This window comes from Uranotaenia lowii, chromosome 3 (genome assembly GCF_029784155.1).
Source record: "Uranotaenia lowii strain MFRU-FL chromosome 3, ASM2978415v1, whole genome shotgun sequence".
In the NCBI taxonomy this organism is placed as follows: Eukaryota; Metazoa; Arthropoda; class Insecta; order Diptera; family Culicidae; genus Uranotaenia; species Uranotaenia lowii.
Genome location: NC_073693.1, coordinates 12125899 through 12148460, shown reverse-complemented (window position 1 = coordinate 12148460; position 22562 = coordinate 12125899). Strand labels below are relative to the sequence as shown.

Below are 22562 nucleotides of genomic sequence, written 5' to 3'. Positions count from 1 at the left end.
ACGTCGCGGTGAAGGCCGCGATTAGGGAATTCCCCGATATGTTCCGAACATCGTTGCAACGATACGTGACGGAACGGGTGTTTCCTGACACGTGGAAACGGCAGAAACTTGTTCTTCTGCCAAAGCCGGGTAAGCGTCCAGGAGACCCATCGGCATATCGGCCGATCTGTCTACTGGATACAGCGGGTAAGGTCAGAAGGTGATTCAGAACCGACTTCAGAGATACACGGAAAGTGAGGGCGGACTCTCGGGGAAACAGTTTGGTTTCCGTCGAGGTCGCAGCACCGTAGATGCCATCCGCTCGGTCATCGAGGTAGCGGACAGAGCCAGGCTGACCAAGAGGAGAGGGCTCCGCTTTTGCGCGGTTGTCACTCTGGATGTGAAGAACGCCTTCAACAGTGTCAGTTGGACAGCGATTGCGTCGTCGCTCATCCAAATGAGGATCCCGGCATATCTGTATAGGCTTGTGGAAAGTTACTTCCACAATCGCCAACTGCAGTATATGACCGGCGAGGGTTTGCGAACACAAGAGGTTTCGGCGGGTGTTCCACAGGGGTCAATTCTCGGCCCGGTTCTGTGGAACATCACCTACGACGAACTCCTACGAACGAGCCTCCCATCGGGAGCCGAACTCGTAGGATTTGCAGATGATGTAGTCCTCTTGGCGAGGGGCTCCTCAACAGCGGAGGTTGAGCTACTGGCCACGGTAGCTATCCAGGAAGTGGAACGCTGGATGCACTCCAAGTGCCTGCGTCTAGCCCACCACAAAACCGAGATGGTGCTTATCACCAACCTGAAATCACCCCAAACAGGTACCATTGCCGTTGGACCGTGCAACATCGTGTCTAAACGCGCAATTAAGTACCTAGGGGTGATGATTGACGACAGGCTCAGCTTCACGAGCCATGTCGAACACGTGTGCAAGAGAGCGGCAATGGCCACGGCCGCACTCACACGAATTATGCCGAACTCCTCGGCTATCCAAAGCAGCAAAAGGCGGATCATTGTAAGTGTGACCACTTCGATCTTGCGGTACGGAGCAGCGGCCTGGAGGCAGGCCCTGGGAGGAAGCTGTAACCTGCAGCGACTTAGCAGCGTTCAGCGGCTGATGAACCTGCGGGTTATCAGCGGATACCGGACCATGTCGTCCGAAGCCGCCTGTGTAGTAGCGGGTGTTATGCCCATCTCGGTTTTGCTAGAGGAGGATGTCTATTGCTACGACAACAGAGACACGCCCAACGTTCGAGATCTCGCCAATGAGGACTCGATGTCCAACTGGCAGCAGCTGTGGGACAGCTCAACGAGAGGAAGGTGGACCCATCGTCTGATCCCGCACATCGGGAGCTGGATCGGAAGAAGGCACGGTGAAGTGGACTTCTATATGACGCAATTCCTGACTGGTCATGGATGCTTCATGAAGTACCACTACCGGTTTGGACATGTGGCTTCGCCATATTGCCCAGATTGTGGTGACGTAGAGGAAACACCCGAACATGTGGTGTTTGTCTGTCCGAGGTTTGCGGCGGTACGTACTTCCATATTTGCCGCCTGCGGGCCTGACACGACAGCAGATAACGTTGTACAGAGGATGTGTGCGGATTCCAACACTTGGCACGCGGTCAGCGATGGGTTCACCCGGATCATGACTGCCCTGCAGAGGAGCTGGAATCAACGGCAGTCCGCGAACGGTGTAGGATGACTCCATCGGCGGGGAGCATCTGAGTAGTGTGCGTCCGATCCCTTGATCGAAGCTACAAAGATAAGGCATCATCTTCTGCGTAGCGGAGGTCAGGGGTGCGCCGCGAACGTGTGTAGGATACCCCAATGTCGGGGGGTCTCCGAGTAGTTCCGCTTCCTAAGAGGGAAACTGCGGGGATAAGACTTTACCTTCCTCGTAGCGGATCTCGAGGGAAGAGGGTTAACCACTGTCGGGGGATACCCACGGGTAGAGAGGCTCTCGACGCCGGGCGAGCCTCTCGAGTCGGTGTAGGATGTCGTCACCGTCGGGAAACATCCGAGTCGTAGCGTTCCAAGTCCCGAATGTGTGCCGTGACAGGCGCGAGTCTAGGATAAGCTGCTCTCGATTTGGCACACAACGGGCAGGAAAATCCGCGGGCCAAAAATCCTAGGGTTGCCAACCAAGGGGGATAAAGAAGACCGGACAACGGTCGGAGTAGACTGACCCCATCGACGGGGGGCTGTCGAGTAGAGTGCGTCCGACCCTACGGTTTGAAGTTACAAAGATAAGACAATACCTTCTGCGTAGCGGATGTCGTGGGTGCGCCGCGTTCGTGTGTAGGATGCTCCACCTTCGGGGAGTATCCGAGTAGAGCGGTTCTCAACGACAGAAGCTGCGGGGATAAGACTTGACCTTCTTCGCAGTGGAAATCGTTGGGAAAGGGTTATTTCACGTTCGGGGAATACCCACGGGTTGAGTGGCTCTCGACGCCGGGCGAGCCATTCGAGTCGGTGTAGGATGACGTCTTCGTCGGGAATCATCCGAGTAGTTGCGTTAAGTCCCGCGCGTGTGCCGTGACAGGCGCGAGTCCAGGATAAGCTGCTCTCGATCTGGCACACGACGGGCAAGGTGGCAAACTTCGAACCCTGAAGATAAGAGGTCGGGCTTCGAGTCGTTAGAGGAGAGGTCAGGCCTCAAACCTTCAGGCGGAGAGGTTTGTGTGGTCAACCCCGAGTCTTTATGATAGGAGGTCGGGTCCCGAGTCGTAAGAGGAGGGATCAGGCCCCTTACCAACAAGAGGAGGGGTACAAGTGGTCACCTCGAGTCATTACGAGGAGAGGTCAGATTTCAAGTCGTTAGAGGAGAGATCGGGCCTTGAATCGTGCAGAGGAGAGGTAAACCTCGAGTCGATGCGAGGAGGGGTCGGATCTCAAGTCGTCAGAGGAGAGATCAGGCCTCAAGTCGCGAAGAGGAGAGGTTTGTGTGGGAATCTCGAGTCATTGCGAGGAGATGTCGGTTCTCAAGTCGTTAGAGGAGAGTTCAGGCGTCGAGTCGTAAGGATGAGAGGTTTTGCTGAAAGTGGTCTCGTTAATGAGTATTGCCTTTGAGCGCATTAGCGCGAATAGACCTCCCACTATTGAAGCATAGTGTACTAAACAGTTCGAGGTGGGAACCAGGTCTGCGGCCCCAGGTGGAGTTTAGGGAGTAGGGGGTATACACGGAGTATATCATAGTGTACTAAACAGTTCGAGGTGGGAACCAGGTCTGCGGCCCCAGGTGGAGTTTAGGGAGTAGGGGGTATACACGGAGTATATCATGAGTCTTCCCATTGTACCCATGGACCCAGAGTAGCAAACTGGGGGGACGCGGTGGCTCGCCGTGCCTTGGAATACAATCCGTAAACCGGGATTTACCACCTGTGGTTACCAACTAAAAAAAAAAACATACATACATACATACATACATACATACATACATACATACATACATACATACATACATACATACATACATACATACATACATACATACATACATACATACATACATACATACATACATACATACATACATACATACATACATACATACATACATACATACATACATACATACATACATACGGATACGAGCGATGAGGAGTTAATATCGTTGGAGGAACTGCGGGACATCGCCAAATCCCTTCAGCTGGAAAAGGCTCCGGGTCCAGATGGTATCCCGAACATTGCAGTTAAGACCGCGATTATGGAATTTCCCGAAATGTTCCGATCGTCACTGCAAATTTGTATAGAGGAAAGGATGTTTCCAGATCTTTGGAAACGACAGAAGCTGGTTCTGCTGCCCAAACCAGGAAAGCCGTACATACAGGCCAATATGCCTACTGGATACGGTTGGAAAGATTCTGGAAAAGGTGATCTTGAATCGTATCCAGCGGTACACCGAGGGCGAAGGCGGATTGTCCAACAATCAATTCGGCTTTCGAAAAGGGCGATGCACAGTCGACGCCATTCGAACTGTCATCGAAACGGCTGATAAAGCCAGACTCAAGAAGAGAAGAGGGGACCGTTTTTTGTGCGGTAGTAACATTGGACGTGCGTAACGCCTTCAATAGTGTCAGCTGGGCAGCGATTGCTTCTTCGCTTATAAAAATGAGGATACCGAAATATCTCTACAAATTAGTGGAAAGCTATTTCCAGAACCGCAAGCTTCTATACATGACGAGCGAAGGATTTCAGGAAATGGATGTTACAGCTGGAGTACCGCAAGGGTCGATACTGGGCCCGGTTCTGTGGAATATTACGTATGACGAGGTGCTGACATTGAGCCTGCCAGAGGGAGTAAAGTTAGTTGGTTTCGCGGACGATGTCGTGCTACTAGCGACGGGTTACTCTACAGAAATCGTCCAGCTAAGAGCTTCAGAGGCTGTAGATGCGGTAGAGAGCTGGATGCACTCCAAAAGTTTGCAGTTGGCTCACCACAAAACCGAGATGGTCCTGATATCAAACCTGATTTCACCGCAAACAGGCAGGATTACAGTTGGATCATGCACTATCGAATCAAAGCGTGAGCTAAAATATTTGGGTGTGATGATTGACGACCGGCTCAGCTTTAAAAACCACGTTGAGTATGTGTGCAAGAAGGCGGCAACAGCAACGGCCGCACTCACGAGGATAATGGCGAACAACTCGGGGATCCGAAGTAGTCAGCGAAGGATAATTTCGAGTGTAGTTTCGTCAATCCTTCGATATGGAGGGGCGGCCTGGAAATCTGGTCTTAACATCCAGTGTAACCAGCAGAAGCTGAACAGTGTACAGAGGCGAATGAATTTGCGGGTCATCAGTGCATACCGCACCGTTTCGTCGGAGGCTGCATGCGTTGTAGCGGGAGTCATGCCCATCTCGGTTTTGTTGGTGGAGGACTCATATTGCTACGAAAATAGAGGCATGCAAAACGTGAGAACACGAGCCAGAGATAGCTCCATGACTAACTGGCAGCAGCTGTGGGACAGCTCGGAAAAAGGGAGGTGGACCCATCGTTTGATCCCAAACATCAAAGAGTGGATGGAGAGAAAGCATGGCGAAGTGGATTTCTACATGACGCAATTCCTGACTGGTCATGGATGCTTCATGAAGTATCACCACAGGTTCGGACATGCGGCCTCGCCGGTCTGCCTAACATGCGGTGACGTGGACGAGACACCCGAACACGTGGTATTCTATTGTCCAAGATTTGAAGAGGAACGTGCCAACATATTCGCCGCCTGCGGACCAGAAACGACAGCGGACAACATGTTGCAGAAGATGTGTGATGACATTAACACATGGCAGGCAGTCAGTGATGGGCTCGCCCGGATAATGGCTGCTTTGCAAAGGAGTTGGAGACTGACGCAAATAGCAATTGACGCAGGATAACGTAGGTTAACTTTACCAAGCTTAAAGAGCCCGAAGCTATGAAATGAACTACGCAAAACAATTAGCGTAGCCGATGGGACGTGAAGATGATGTTGGGCGGTCAGGATGATATTTAATTAAAATATGAACTTCTTGGCGAGTGTTGCGAAAGTAGCGCTATGCGTGAATTAGACACCCCCTTACCGAAGTATTGCCTTAGGGCAGGTACCGGTTTGGGAATTAGTCTGACGCCCCAGGTGGAGTTTAGGGCATACGTATATACGGATGAGTATATAACGAGTTGACCCATTGTTCCCATGTAGACACGGCACTCGACGTGCATTGGGAACAATTCGTAAAATTCCTTCTTCGAATTTACCACCTGGGTAACCAAAAACAAAAAAAAAAAAACATACATACATACATACATACATTTTTTTGAATTTATTTTGCAGAGATATGAAACATACATCAGAATCCGATCTAAAGTTGAGTTGAGCATTTAAGTCATTAACCAATCCACCGGAAGCTCAAAATAGTATAGGGCAGGCATGTCAAACTTGTTTAAGTGTGCGGGCCGCATTAAAAATTTTCTATGACGTAGAGGGCCGCAGCCAAAATCAGTTAGAAAACATAACATATTAGTTTCGCGGAGATTAGATACAATAAATTGAAATATAGTTATAAGTAAACTTGGAATTAAATTTTGCGTTAAATTTATATGTAAGCTTTTAATGTTTAACATTCTTATATTTATTTATTATTATTATTGTAGCTTTCATTATGGAAAAAAAACTGCTCACATAGATAGCTACATGCAAACATAGCAAGAATTCTGGCAACAAATTCCCGTAACTCAACGTAGCGTTCAGGCAAATAGCTAAAATAGCCACTTCAATGTATTTCGCTTTTCATAAAGAATCGCACTGCAGCTCTATCAACTTTAGTTGCAAATTATCAGCAGCATTTTTAGGAGCAAACGAAAATGGAGAAACAAACAACGAAAATTCTTGCTCGTATGAATTAAAGTCACGAAAACGGCTTTTGAATTCATCTAGTAACGATTCTAGGTGAAGTACGTATTTGCCAAATGATGCAGCCTCATTTGATCTTTTCAGTTCTTGACACGTAGAGAAGCGCACAAGGTTTTCTTTGGAAATTTGGTTGATCCATAATCGTAACTTCGCTTGAAAGTTTTTAACATCATCACAAGCAGTTATGATATTTTTTTTTCTTTTCCTTGAAACTTTAAGTTCAAATCTTGCAGGTGGCCAGTGAGATCAACGTCAAATGTCAAATCCTGAACCCAGTCGTCTGCTTGAAAATGTTCAACAGGTTCACCTTTCATTTCCAAAAATAATATTATTTCCTCTCGTAGCAAAAAAAAATCTTTTTAATATTTTGTGGCAGAAAAGCCAGCGTACTTCTGTGTAGTAGGGAATTTTGTGAAAATTTAAGACGGGGCTACGCGGGCCGCATTGACCAAGGCCGCGGGTCGCATGCGGCCCGCGAACCCCAGTTTGACATGCCTGGTATAGGGTAAATGATCTTGAGAAGAACTAGTCGAATTTTATCTTTAGCGGAATCATTAACTTTTCCTAAGATCTAAGCAATGATTATTTATGAATCTTATCGAAATGTTAAAAAAACACCCTTTCAAGATCTTTTCTTACACACTAAGAATGCAATTTCTCTCCTCGGCATAATGCCTCTCCGAACCACAGTGAAATTGGTGAATTTATACGAGCTTCGAAAGGGAACCCTCTCGAATCTCGAGACGCTCGACTTTTCCTGAAATCTGGGACGAAAATTCCAGGAATGCACAGGTACTCGAACAATCGTCCTGTATCACGGGGAAACTTCAGCTGTCAGTTGTTTTCTTTGGCGCTTTTTTGCAGGTGTTTTGGTTCCTTCTCTTAGACACCAGTGCAAACCGCGAAACGTTTTTTCTTGCATGTACCATTTTTATTTCAATCTGGCGACCGGTACTCGCGTATAGTTATAATTTTTTAGATGAAAGTAAAATCGGTGGACAGGCACAAATTAATTAGTATGGTGATTATGGGCAACCGGGAACAGGTACCTACAAGTACAATTTATGATGCAGCTATCGATAATCAACAGGAGCTTTATTCGAACGTTAGGCTAGTTTGACTCGGGCCCAAGATTCCTTCCTCCGTTTTGGTATTTTGGTTGATCAGCTCACAAAGGCCCCGGAACGCAAGATCTTGAATTTCAGGTTTTCACGGCCATCTGTAGGTTTCAGTGCCAACAGGCGTTTTAGAGAATATTACATCAAAATATTTTTTATTTACAGAGGAAGTGTCCCACCTGTGTGTTGTGTTGCGGTTGTTCATATGTGTAGTATTTTTTTTTTAAATAATTCGTAACGTAAAAAAATGTATCAATAAAATTATTTAAAAATAAATTTAGTTTTTTATGACAATTGTGTTTGTTTAATTATAAAAGAAATAAGAGGCAGGGGGAGGAAGCCTAAATTCACAGAAAATCCCTGGGGAAGCCGTTTTGAACGCACAAAAAAACTTCAAAAGTTCTGCAAATTACAGAAGAACACGGATTCGAGCATACAGGCCAATTTGACAGTTGTTTTCCAGAGCACTTTTCTGTCCCGAGATTTGTCCTGTAATTTCAGCTGTTGAAAATACAGAACAAAATCGTCCCGACCACAGGTGAAAAGATTAAGTGTGTACAAGCTTTGTCATTTTTGCTAAAATTCATGAAATGAAATAATATTCAAATTTTCGAAGGTGATGTAAAGTATTAGAGAAACATAAGGTTTCAAAGAAAGAAAGAACATATGTCCAAAAACGAAAAAACAAGTCTCATCGGTGTGCCGTTCTATCTTTTTCGAAAAAATCATGATATTCACGGATTATGTTCTTTCTTTCTTTGAAACCTCATGTTTCCCTAATACTGTCAATCACCTTCGAAAATGTGATTATTTTCAGGTACAAAAATGTACCAAGTCGAATTCATAACATTAGTATTGAAATAAAATAATATTATTAGTAGCTTTAAAACATAAGCCTTTTCAGCTACAATTTCTACAAATCTATGGTCACTTTGAACGTCAATTTATATAACCCTTGACCGTTATAAACTGATTCTAAATTGTAAAAAACTCATAAAAGCATTATTCGGGTTTTGTAACCAGTTTTCAATCAAAATATCAATTAATCGCGTAGTTTTTAAAAGTAAAATATGATCTTGAGCGGAACTACTAGCTTCCAAAATAAACCGCTAGGTGCGCTGCTTATGCCTTATGTCTTACACTCCCACGCGTTTTTTACCCCTGAATTTATGCAGCTCCTTTGTATTTTTCTTATTATATCAGCTCTAGGGACAGAAAAGTTGTAAAATTTAGTTCGAATAGCACCAAAATTACTCTAATTGGTGTCAGAGCGTACCAAACCAGGCACACGTGAATTTTAATTTTTTGAGGTACAAGAAATGTTTTTTGATTCTTTTTTTCAGATGAACAACGAGATGGAATACATATTTTTTGGCATAATTAAAGCCAATAAAGTAGAGTCATTATTTCAGAATAAGAATCAATCTTCATTGCCATTACTGCTCGAACTACGAATTAGTTTTCATTAAATGAGGTTGTTTTTGATGTTGAAATTCCAATTGAAAACAATATATTAATAAACAACAATTCAAATTATTTTTGACACAAATTCCTTCTGTTCTACAAAGTGTAGCAAAGCAAACCGGGTTAGCTATTTTATAATACTTAACAATTCAATTGGTGACCTGATATTGAAAACCTATCCGAATCCCTAATGTTTGATGTTTACACTTGAGCTCGAACTCATGAAAAACGGTTTGGAAAATAACTGTTTTATCAACTGAGCTAAATACTTAATGTTTCCATAATTTTTAATATAAATGAATTTAATCGTGATTCATAAGAAACTGGAATTTATTTTACACTTTATTTTATGAATGAGTTGTTTAGAGCAAGGTTTCCAAAATTACAGAAAAGAAACGGTAATTTCACAGAATGTTGAAAAAAAATTTATCACAGGATCACTGTCACAGATGAAACGTTTGACATGATTCTCAATGTAAACTGATTTTTCCCAACTAAAATATAAAAAAGACTCCATTTATCATGAATTTTCAATTCATTTGAAGGAATTATCATCACAGAAATCCTTCAGAGATTTTTTTTTTGATAAATGCACAAAAAAAATCGAATTTAATTTTTGAGATAATAAAAACTGAAATTTGAGTTTAGATAATCAATTCATTCAAACTAAGATTCAGTGAAACAAAGTAAAAAATGGATTTCTTTTTTGAAGTAAGCAATAAATTTGATCTAATATTTTGAGAACAACTTTGGAAGCCTAAGTTTTGTTATTTATGTTAATTTTTTAACTTTAAAATCTTTAAGGATGAAATTTAATTAAAGTTTTCACATTTACACAAAGATTTGGAATGAGAGCTATTGAAAATGTTTACAGTAAAAAATGGTTCCGCTCTAGATCAGAATTCTTTCTTCAGTAAAACAGCTCCAGAATTATTAGGATTTACCATAAAATATTCTACAAATCATCATTAGAAAGCAGAAATCCAGATCCCACACACAACCCCTATCCATACCGCTTGATCAACAGTTCCGATTCGCGTCGAATTGAGCCATTTTTCCGCTCAAGATCATTTACCCTAAGATCTTTTGTACAATACTTTAAAGTACATAGTAAGAAACTTAAAAAAAAAATATGTGAGTCGTAATAACATATGCACAATTGGAGGTAAACAGGATTGTAATCATTTGCTTTTTGAAACAGGAACTAGTGAAATAAAAATCAGGATACATCAGGGTAACATATTTCGGTAGGGATGAGGATCTTTTTTTCTGGCTCAACATTCTCTCTCTTAAAACCTTGCAGAATCCTGGCATTTCATTTAAAAATTTGAACCAAAAACCGGGCAATATCTAATCATATTTGGGCATTTTTGGCTTCCAGAAAAACGATTGCGCATAAAATATTGATCTCATTCTCATGTCGCATGTCTAATTTCTCAATGTCTCATGTCTCATGTCTCATGTATCAGGAATCAAATCACAGGACTCAAGACTCACATTTCAAGTATCTGGTCTAAAATCTCAAAACTCAGGTCTCAGGTTTTATGTTCCAGATTTCAGGTCTTAAGTCTCAAGTCTGATGTGTTTGAGTTTCATTTTTCATGCTTCATGTCTTCAGGTCTCATGTCTCTGGTATCATATATCAGAAATCTTTAGTCTCATGGTTTAAAACTCAGGTTTTAGGTTTCATGTCTGAGGTGTCAAGTCCCATTAATAATGTCTCATGTCTCAGATTTCATATACCAGGTTCAAAACGGCAAGTTTTGTTGGATAAATGTACGATCTGTGCTGAAAAAGTCTTCTTTCTGCAATTTGTTGCTTAAATACCCATTGAAATACTGTCGTATTTTGATTTTCGTCAACATTTTATTCGCTTCTGTTTTTCAAAATATTATTCAGAATAGAGTTAGGATTGATTCCAACTAACTCGGTCACATTTGAACACATTAAGGATCGCAAACAATTTTAAGCCTGAAAACACCAAAATTTGACATTCTCTTTCTCACAAACCACTAGACCAAATTATACAAATTTAATATATTTGAGTTAACAAAAGTCCTGTATATTACGTATTTTTTTTCTCTTTGTCTGACAGTGTCAGATTCAGATTTGATGTTCCACTAAAACATTGAAACTGTTTTATAGCACTATCAAGAATTTTCAAGAAAAAGGTTTTAAAAAGTTTAACAAAGGTTTTGAAAATCCAGAAGCATGTACGTTGCTCTTCTTGAAACTAACCAGACCGCGAAAAATAATTAGTAATTTTTTATTACACACTATAACTTGCTTCAAAAGACTTTTCGAAATAGACCTGCGAATATATGTACATATCTAAATAAAACTATATCTTGCGAAATAAACAGACGAATAAATTTATTTACCTTATGTCGACTATTTCACGTGTAGCATCTGGAAGCTAGCGAGACGTTCGAAATCGTTTACCAGTTCACCGGCAGTCACTTAATTTTCTCCGTGTGAGATATTCTAATATTTACCGCTCACGAAAACAAGTCCAAGACCAGCTGATGCCCTACAAGTCGCCCTAAAATCACGTTCCATATGTTGCATTTAAGGGGCTCCCTCACAGATAGCAGAGCATCCAACTAACAACGAGGCTCGCTAAATAAATTTACCCACCCACACACAAACACACACACACACATTTGTTTTTTACCTTCCAGTTTTCCCCGAGCCAACATTACGAAAATTTACATTTTCCACGAAAATCTTCTGGCTGCCAATTAAGCCACGCACCGAATCACATCATTATTCTTGCTTGCTTTTTCTTCTTGTTCTCAGTTGGAAACCAAGCGTGGAAAAACAGCTCCAAGGTTTTCGTTTCCTGTATGCTGGCTTGAATGTCTGAACCCGGCCCTTTTCTTCATGCCTTAAATTATCTCCCCGATGGAAGTTGCAGAAACATCCCTACCAGAAACCTATTTTTGTAGTAGGCGGATGATAATCGTTTCTTCCAGCTGACTTGCAGCTGCTAAGGATTGAAAATTTCTGGGCAGCTCACTTCGATTGAAAGATGATTTTCCATGTTTGCGAAGATTTTATTTATTTTGCAAAATCAGCCTCCTTTGATAAAAGGTTTCCATTTCGTTATCCTTTTCGAGTGTTGTGGGGTTGAAATTTTCACCTTTATTCCCGTTTTTCTTTTCTCTCTCCAGCCAGCAGTGGGGGTGGAACTGTTACACAATTACTTCACTTTTGCAGCTGAGCCTGGTTGGAATGCCATTTTCCGAATAACATCGATCAGCGTTTTGCCAACAGTTCGAAATACGACGATTAACGAGGCCTGATGGATGAGGCCACTTAAATTCCGACCAATCTACCACGGCACAATTCCAGTCAGTACCAATTCCAAATGTTCCAAATTGGTGGAATCAACTCGCGTCAGCTCCAAGGGGAAAATCATCCATCGAACACATCCGACCGACCTGAATCTCGCGAACCGAAAAACTGTCATCCACCTTCGAGACCAGACCAGACATCAACCGATTTCGTACGTGCTCGCTCGAAAAAGCTGTCCCCGTCGTCATCGTCGTTCGCGTTCCTTGGATTCACCAATACTGAGACACGGTCCCGAATGGTGTTCCACCCCACCGGCCCACCCCCACACAAGGCCCAGATACATCAATCGGCATTCCCACATCTTCATGAATGACTCCGGCAACGACGGGTGGCCGAGGGACAACATCACCCACCAACCGTTTGAGTCGGCTTCAGTTCCGTTTCTTCAATGGAAAAACGCATTCCTCAGCCAAAGATCCATGATGAGCTTACCCACTTACTTACTAGGACTATGGATTGAGCCGACTTCGTTCGGTTTGGTTGCCGTGGGAGATTTCCGAGTCGCAGTCTCTCTCTTCTTTGGTAGGGTGGTCAGAGCGTTTCGAACCGACAGATTTAGAAGATATGGTGAACTTATAACAACACTTTTATTCAAAAGTATACACAAATATGTACAGAAATATATGCTACGGACAGCAAAAGAAACTGAATCTCTTTTCAAGGTTGATTTTAAGTTAACAAAAACATGTAAAGCGCATAATCAAGTGCCCTAAAGTCACATAACATCCTAAACATTTCTCATTTGGCTGAGTAGATTGTAGGGTACCGAACTTTGTTTTGGATCAGGTAAATATTTCTGACCACTTTGCAGCTATTTTCTCTATTTCTCACATAAATCAAATAATCATGAAAAATTTGACAAATACCTATATGAAGCGCGGCCTAGTTTTTCGTTATTACCTGAATGATTTATGATAAAAATATTAGGAAATAGTTGCAAAGTGCTGAAAAAATTGTGCATAAATAGGGTCTAGTTTTCCTATTTTGGACCTTTTAGGCGGTAGTTTTTCTAAATCCAAAAGTATCTCATTAAAGGATGGGAGTTTTATTGTAGTTTATGATCTTATCTCCATGCTACATGAGAATTTCCAACATAGGTGTAGCCTTTATCGAAAGATTTACAAAGATATGGGGATTTTTTTTATTATCTGACAATTTGCGCCGGGGGTCTTCAGATTTTCCCCAAAATTGAAAATTTGGTTCATTTTTGCGACTTAAAAACACATGCATTTTTTCAGATTTCCAACATTTTTATTTTTTGAGTTAGCTTCGGTTAGATTTTTTTGTAAATAAAAAATAACCATTTTTCAAAGCTACATAAACTCTGTTGTTTCTCAACGGAAATTATAAAATAGCACATCAAAATGCATTGAAATTTTATCAGCTTTCCAAATAGAATAGTTGAACAAAATTAAATAATGACCTTCAACGTGAAAAGTTGTAAATAAACTTTAAATGGCGTCTAAAAGTACCGTCTTCACCACCGAATATTTTGCAAAAAATACCATTGTATAGTTCGATTCATGATGCAACTTTCATCTGAAGACACCAAAGTGGGCCATTAACACCTTGAAGAGTTATGAAAGAAATAATGACAATAAATCTCTTTTTTTGCATCGAAAACAAACAATGCAGCAATGGTCGAACAACTGCACTCACATATGGAGATAGCAAGCACCTCTAACCAAGGTTGCGAAATCTCATGAGATTGAGATTTTTTTGAGTGAGATTTTCCCTTTTTGAATCTCAGTGTGATGCTATGTAATCTCATAGTGAGTATCACAAACGGTTCTTGTCTTGAATGTCAACGCTTTCTCAGACTGAAAATCACGAGCAGAAAAACTACTTTTTGGAAGGCAGAGATGCCATGGAATAATATTTGTGCAATCTCTTGAACAATGAAACAAGTTTTATAGTTCAGAAAAAGCTGAACATACCACGACTTTTTAAAAACTGTCAGTTATACTTGATGAATGTTAAAGGCCAGTTATACTTTTTAAACATTTTTATAGAGAACATACTATTAAAAGCTCAGTAAATCAGGTTGATGATAATAATTTGCTTTTTTTATTTATGTCTTAAGCAAAGTTGCGAAATCTCGTTCAGTTAATATTTTATCGAGTGAGGTTCTTCCTTTTTGAATCTCCGTGTGAAACGTTAACGTTGATTGTGAATGAAAGTTTTGATTTTGAAACATCTTTCTGAAGAATGTATTAACATGACTTGTAAGAATCTGATTATAATATTTATGTCTTAGTTTAATGAAAGTTTTACAAAATGAACAAAACGTTTTTATGACCAAATATGTTGATGAGTCTCGCTCGTATTCAGAGGATTTAAGACATGCAAGTAATGGATTTGTATTTCCTATAGTATTGTACTTTTAAATCTCTTAAAAACGTTGATGCAAAGTTTTGCAATCATGGAAAAGAACCGCAAACATTGAAATGCCCAAGCTAAACATTCTTCAAAAAACCCCCAATGGCTTAATGTGCTTGCCAGAAAAAAAAAAACATCTCAAATGGACATGACAAGAAACTATAAAAAAAATATAGCAAAATCTGAATAGCTAAATATTTGATTATTATAAATATTAACACCGCAAAGACAACAAAGCTGGGAAATACTAAAATTCAGAATTAAAATTATAAGGATCCACCGAGCCTAATTTTACAAATTTAGTATCTTTGAATTACCGAAAGTTTTTTTGTCAATTTTGCAGAAAAAAGTTTTATGATTTTATTTATAGCATTCGAGCTATGCTTTGCTTTTACTTGTAGCGGCAACCTTAAAAACAAAGTTGAAATTTATAGGTAGCTATGTAGAGTTTTAATATAAATGAAGAAAATAGTTTCTTAATCTTCCAAACAAATTAAATTTTAAAGTATAAAAATTTAAAAAAGATTGTTACCAACGAAAAACCATTCCAATTAAAGCGCATGGCATCCCAGCTTATGCAACCGGCTGGAATCGACCACATATGAAAAGCATTTATGAACCAAATAAAAAGTAATAAAGAAATATCAAAATGTTCCCTTTCAAATGAAAGCGGCGGTTTGTAGCTTCTATCCTAACGGTTAATTTTTTTTATTTCAATTTCAAAAAGACATTTTAATGATTTTTTATGCATTTTAAAGATTTTCATTTTCAAGAGAAAGAATGCCGGTTTTATTTGCACCGGCTCACAGATCTTTTTCAAATATTATCTCGACTCGCGTGATGTTTGAAATTCCCTGTGGGAAATTTCTGAAGAAGAAAACATGATCGTTGCACCAAAAAGTAGGATATGATTCATACCAGCCTATCTAATGTCCGATAAATTCACTTATTCTATTAAGAGCGTTTCCAGAAGATTTATAGAATTCTAAATAGAAAAAAGAATATAACAGAAATAATAATGTGCCAATGAATATTAAGATTGATCAAATATTATTGTACTACCATTTGGAGTAATTGTAAAATCACTTCTTTTGTAAAACGGTCTAACTTCTAATTTTTTGATTATTATCTTATGAGCTTTTAGACACATGCATCAGAAATGAATTGTTCTTTAATTATCATAGCTGGGTTTTTTTTAACGATTTTTGAGTACGTTTAAAAATGCCCTTTAAAAAAATTCGTGAAACCCTTGGAAAAAACACTGTTCAATTTTATTAAAATGGCTAGTTTAGACTGTTAATTGATCATTCACAGCCTAGTACATCATTTTGAAGTGGTTTTTGTGAAATCGGGAATGTTAAGATTGGTTTCGAAAATTGGTTTTTTCTACGGTTGTTCCGGATCTTTTACAGTCTCTAAGTGACTATTACTGTCAAAAATTTGGCAGAAAATTGCACTACCAATGAGTAGTTTGGAACAGAGAAGGGATGTCAAGGACCAACGACGTTTAAAAAAAGATCGTTTGAAAAGAGATTTAAATAAAAGTTGAAACAAAGGACAGCTTATCACTGACATCACGGCTTCTAGTTTTTCATTTAGTTGATATAAAAAAGTAGGTTTTAATTCTGAATGTATAGATCTCTCTGAAGAAGGGACCGCATGAAATTTGATGACTGTGATCATATCATAGTTCAACATATGTTTTTTTTTTGTATGTCAACAGCCGAGGAAATACAAAAAAAAACTTAAAAAAATCTGAGTGTTGACCTTTTTTTGTAAAAATTTCTGCCCTTGAGAGTTAAAACAAATATCGATTTTTCTATTAATGTATTGTATGTTTGGCTAACTAAGCATGTTTCACTGATTTCAAATAACCAGAAAATCGATTAGAAATGTTGCTTTTAATCCCATATTATGTTGTTGCTTTTAATTTAGAAAACCAACAAAACGTCAACGACTGAATTTTATATTTTTTTATTTAAGTCGTCTTGACTATGAAATTATGTTATAAATTGTTTAGTACCAAAGCGCCGACACTTCTTAAAACATAAGTACCACGAGCTTTAACACTTTCGTTATTAAAAAGTAAACCCTAATCATTAAAGCGCTCTTATTTTTTTGTATCAAAGCGTTTGGAGTCGTTCAACTTGGCGTGTCGCTAGTGTGAAAAGCTAATCACATTATATGATACATCCAAATATTCCATAGATTCGTTACAAATTTAACTGTTGTCAAAAAATAGTAGGGTAAAAAGTGGGGAATATAGCTGAAGATTTCTCTAATGGGATTCTGGATTTCTGATTTTTTTCTAGATGTGATGCTCAGTGAATTTCGTTTGACATCGAAACTTTGAGCATCACAACGAAATTCATTGTACTGCTTAATTGATACTCATCACGGTGAGTATCAATTTCAAATGATTATCTGAAATCTTGCAACTCTGCTTCTAACAACATGGAAACAAAAGAATTTACCAAAGCAGGTAAAAAACACTACTTTTTCGTGCTTTGTAGAGTGTTTGCAGCAAAACTGACTTTTAATTTTAACCAAAATTCTGAGTATCGTATTGTTTAAGTGATATAACTAATAATGGGAATGTTGCTATTACAACCTGGTCATATACTATATTACTTATTAATTTTTCGATCAAAGATCATTGTGAAGCATAATCAATGCCAATAGTAGAAGGTTCAGTCCCTGTGTTTGGTATCACAAAAATGTGATTAAAAAAATGAAATATAGACGTGCTTTACATATTTTTTATATCGAGAGCTAAGCACTGGACACCAAAATCCTTTCCCATTGATCAAAAAAGTATGAGAAAGTGGCACAAATGTAGTAGAAATAATCAAAGAGCTCAGTATGGCCAGACCAGGCTGTAAAATGATGGAAATATAATACTTTTACCGTATTCGTTTTCTACATTCGCCCAGTTTTGAGGTTTGCCATACTAGAACGAACACATAATTCGTCGTCAGTGTTTTGCTACCTCGATCGCTTACACACGAATCTTCAGTGTTCCACCGTCCATTTAAAATCAAATCCGGGGAATTACGGATGCAAAACTTAGCACATAAACTTCTAAAAATGACAGCAAAATGTGCATAACTTGTTGTGACCTGGTGCAAAACTGGGTATAAACGAATACGTTATTAAATTTTTGGATATAACATGAAGTCAGTTAAGCTGCAACAATCTACCGCCCCTTCTTTCATAACAGTCCCATATACAAAAATAAGCAAGCGAGACAATCAGCTTTTTCTGTTTTGGAATATATTTTTAAATTGTGACCACCACTTTCAGCATAAACGAAAATCGTTTCTAGGTTGTCATAATAAATCGTTAGGCCTAAAATTTCCGAAATTGGGTTATTGGTAAGGTCTAGAGCACCATTTTTATTCATTATGGGACTGTTAATCGACCATATTTGAAACTTTTTTCGAATCTACTAGCATAACAGTCCCATACAAAATATATTTTTCTCACCAAGCTACTTTCTAAGACTTAAATTTGATCATTTTCGAACTTCTAAATGCAATTGTCAGAAAAAGAAACATGCTTTTGCAAAAAATATCATGAATTCCACATTGTAAGTTGAATCTTTTTACGATTTTTGATTGCATCCGATTGTTTTTTTTTGTCAGGAAGTCATTCCTAAGAAAGTCAGACTTGCCTTCGAAAACTATTGTGCATCATTCGACATCAAGTGAGTTAAAAAAAATGTTTAAATGATTCAAAGCAATAAACCAAAGACTGTTTCGCCGAAAGAAACATTGAAAAGTAACCAAATCCGTGGTATTTCACATATGGGACTGTTATTCAGGAATATTTCATATAGGACAGCAACGAATTGATATTTTTTTTCGAAATTTCTCGAACAAAACCTCTTTTTTTAGTCTTTTATGTTGAAGCCTTATGTTGACCTGACGAAATTTCGAGTAGGGGCAGTCTGAAAAGGACGAAAAAATAGTGTTTTTTATCAACTTTGATAAGTTTTTTTGTTTCCATGTTGTTAGAAGTGCTTGCTATCTCCATATGTGAGTGCAGTTGTTCGACCATTGTTTGTTTTCGATGCAAAAAAAGAGATTTATTGTCATTATTTCTTTCATAACTCTTCAAGGTGTTAATGGCCCACTTTGGTGTCTTCAGATGAAAGTTGCATCATGAATCGAGCTACACAATGGTATTTTTTGCAAAATATTCGGTGGTGAAGACGGTACTTTTAGACGCCATTTAAAGTTTATGTTAATACATGGGCCCCGGAGAGGCGCAAGATGTGGGTTCAAGTCTCACCGGGAGACAAGGCGAATTTTTTTCGCATGTTTTTCAACATCGATTTTCTCTTATCTAGTCCCTGAAATTTCATCTAAGTTGGATTCATTTCTCTACAAAAAAAAATTATTTACAACTTTTCACGTTGAAGGTCATTATTTAATTTTTTCCAACTATTCTATTTGGAAAGCTGATAAAATTTCAATGCATTTGGATGTGCTATTTAATAATTTCCGTTGAGAAACAACAGAGTTATGTAGCTTTGAAAAATGGTTATTTTTTATTTACAAAAAAATCTAACCGAAGCTAACTCAAAAAATGAAAATGTTGGAAATCTGAAAAAATGCATGTGTTTTTAAGTCGAAAAATGAACCAAATTTTCAATTTTGGGGAAAATCTGAAGACCCCCGGCGCAAACCCGTCAGATAATAAAAAAAAATCCCCATATGAATGATCAAAATTTCCAAATTTGAATCTACTGTTCCTTTTTTGGTACTAAACTGGTTCCTTTTATTGGACCTAGGTCAAAAATACCTATAAGCAGCTTGATTTTTAGAGTTAAAACAAAAATTTGATAGAAAAATGGATTTTATATCACACATTATCAGGAAAAAGTTTGACAGCTTTTAAACGTTTTGAAAAATCACTAAATTTGCTGTTATGAATCTATCAAGAATATTTCACTATCAGTCAGCAGTGTCAGCAGCATACATTTGTGTTCACTTGCAGTTTATTTACATAAACCTGTCAAAAAATGTAAGAAATGCTCAATATAAGTTATAAATTTTGCCTCAATATAAAATTTTCATCATAATTGATGAATACTTAGTTAGTATTGAAACAAAGTTTAGGGAATGTTGGGTCTAAAAATGGAACAAAGTGGTCGACACGGTACTGTTTTTTAACTCATTACTAATTTTCCGGATTGTCCATTGATTTTCTTTTGTTTGAAGAAAAATAGAAAGTATAATTCATATTTATCACAGTGATAGTGGTTTGCTTTTTAACTTTGGCTTGGACTGTTAAATAACGTGATTTTTCCCTATTCGCTTTAATTTTTCAAAATGCGCCCCACTTATTGAGCTGTCTGTTTCATCACTGAAGAGAAGGAACATTTTTGAGAACGTTGAAAATTTCATTAGAATTATCTACTTTATATGGTCTTGTCTTGTATCGGCTTTTTGAACAAACGTTAGTGATTTTTTTGGAATAACCCAAGGGTCCAAAACTGTGAATTTCATTTTTTTATTTGAAAATTTTTATGTCTATCTGTCAAGTGAATTTTATAAATTTAGGTTCAATAAAGCTTTTCTCGGTAGTTGTTTAATCTGTTTCGGTTCAAAAGTCGTCAATCATTTGATTGTGTAAGTCGGTATCAGCGTTCCAAATTTATTATGAGACATTCTTTCTAGTCTTATTAAAATCTCAACTTTTCAGCTTAGTAGCATGTTTGATGGATGCCTTCAGAAGAGTTTTAATCTCTTTAAATTTTCCTGAATGTATATAAAAACTGAGATAGTTTTTAAGAGCTCATTTTATGGAACAAGCTAGATATTTGTTATTTCAATCTTTTTTCTCGATTCACTTAATGATTTCTTATTAATTTATGTTTAATGTTTAGTGATATTTAAAATATTTGTAAAACTTGGTGCACAATTTCTTTTCTTTCAATCATTTTTTTGATAAGCAAATCGTTAGAATTGTGGAATACCTTATCTGTTTAATTTTTTCAAAGAAAGTTTAATTTTTTTCTGGAACTTGTTTAAATAAAATAAAAATTAAAAATAAGTTCACGAATGAGAATCGATTGTTAGGGTTTTCCTTATATTGCAAATATACCTTGCATTAAATATTTGTTGTTGAATTTTAACGACGTTTTTGAAAAAACGTTTTTTACCAGTTGTTGTATTTTAATTGGTTAAACTCGCCGAAATCGCCGATTCAACGAAAATGATAAACATTTTTGTTGTTAAAAGATGGATGAAACTTCATCGCAAACTTCTGTTGATTGTTTACATTTTACGATTATTGTTTAAAATGGATTATAATAACACTAGTTTACAAAATTTAAAAAAAAATCGTGAACTTAATTGACTGACCAATATTTTTAATGTAAAATCGGGCACTGAATCCAAAAATGAAATTCGAAAAAACCGTTTTTGAGTTATGCTGCAAATATGAAATTTTGGAAAAATAAAAAAAGTTCTTGTACTTAGATTAAAATATCTCGGACTGCATAACAGTTATTTAAAATCTCTCTTTTGAATATTGAAGGTGAATAAATTTTCTATCGATCATCTGAACACTGTTTTGCGTATGATAAACAGTATTGTTGATATTAGTGACTTTATGATAGAAAAAAATTATAAAAAATGCATTTTTTAGAGAAAATGTTGATTCATTGAAAGTTTCAGACTCGATGGTAACCGAGACAGATTTAGACGGCTCACTGTGCGGTGACCTGTGGAAAAAAGTCAAAAAAATTACTTTATCAAACCTTAAAATCAACTTTACTAATCGATTTTAAAATGGTTGGAGTTTCATAAGCGAACATACTTTGAGATAATTTTGCTTCCTACGCTCACAGGATAGGTTAAAAGTTGATTAAAAAATGTTTTATTCGAAAACAAAACCTTTTTTTGAAACATCCGGTAGCCGTTGGCAAGTTTTGCAGCAAATTAAAATTTTTCGCTATACAAGTTGGAGATTTAAACTCAACGCGTATTGTGTAGTATTTTTTGAGCAAAAAAAATCATTCTGGTACTTTCTGCTACCTGTTTATTTTTTTTTTGTAAATTTAACCAAAAAAAAATGGCTCAACTTAGCTAGTTAGAAATAAAGGCTGAACAAGACGTCACTAACACTTTATATTCAAATGCTAGGAAGTTTTATCCCGAGCACCCACTATGCATGCTAAATGGGGTTTGTTTGCGCCAACAGAGATATTGGCAATTTACGAAGGGTCCTTTTTACACCAAAGGAATGATTTTTTTTTTCTAAAAACACCTATGTGGAAAAACGAAAATCAAAATCAATATTATTTTTCTTCTTGAACTGATCAGTATCATATTTCAAATGTAATTTTAACAAATTATTTTTTCAATAAAATTGCAAATTGAATTTCAACAAAAAGTCATAAGATATTTGGTGATTTAAAAGTTGAAAATTTTTGATCTAAGGAAAAGCATACATGGACCAAATTCCATGCATGTACCCTTAACTGGCATTCAGTTATTTTCTATATGTTACATTTTCAGTTGCAAAAATATAGGGTAGAAGCACTAGTTACTGAACAGGTTACAGATACTGAACACTAGTAAAACACTAACCAATTTAAACAATAAGATACAGTAAGAAAATAAACTAAAAATCGTTGCGCCACTGTTGGAGCATTGTCAACCTAAATTTTTATCAAGAGTTTCGGACTCTTAAAGTCACAATCTCCTAATCTAGAATATATGTTCAAATTTTGGCTTAATTTTTCGACTGGATGAAGAAAACAGTCTTTTTTGATTGGGAAAAAAATTGAATAAAATACAAATAAAATTCTAAGATAATAATATGAGTGCATTCAACTGAGTCTTTTTAG

General features: G+C 37.7%; 1 protein-coding gene across 1 annotated transcript in view; it reads right to left on the bottom strand.

The window, feature by feature from the left end:
• The window catches only part of LOC129750819 (uncharacterized), a 65400-nt gene extending 52953 nt beyond the window's left edge, over positions 1-12447 (bottom strand). Inside the window, exon 1 of the mRNA XM_055745901.1 lies at positions 11347-12447. The gene's annotated coding sequence lies outside the window, so the exon portion shown is untranslated. The remainder of the gene's footprint in view (positions 1-11346) is intronic.
• Positions 12448-22562: the final 10115 nt, after the last annotated feature.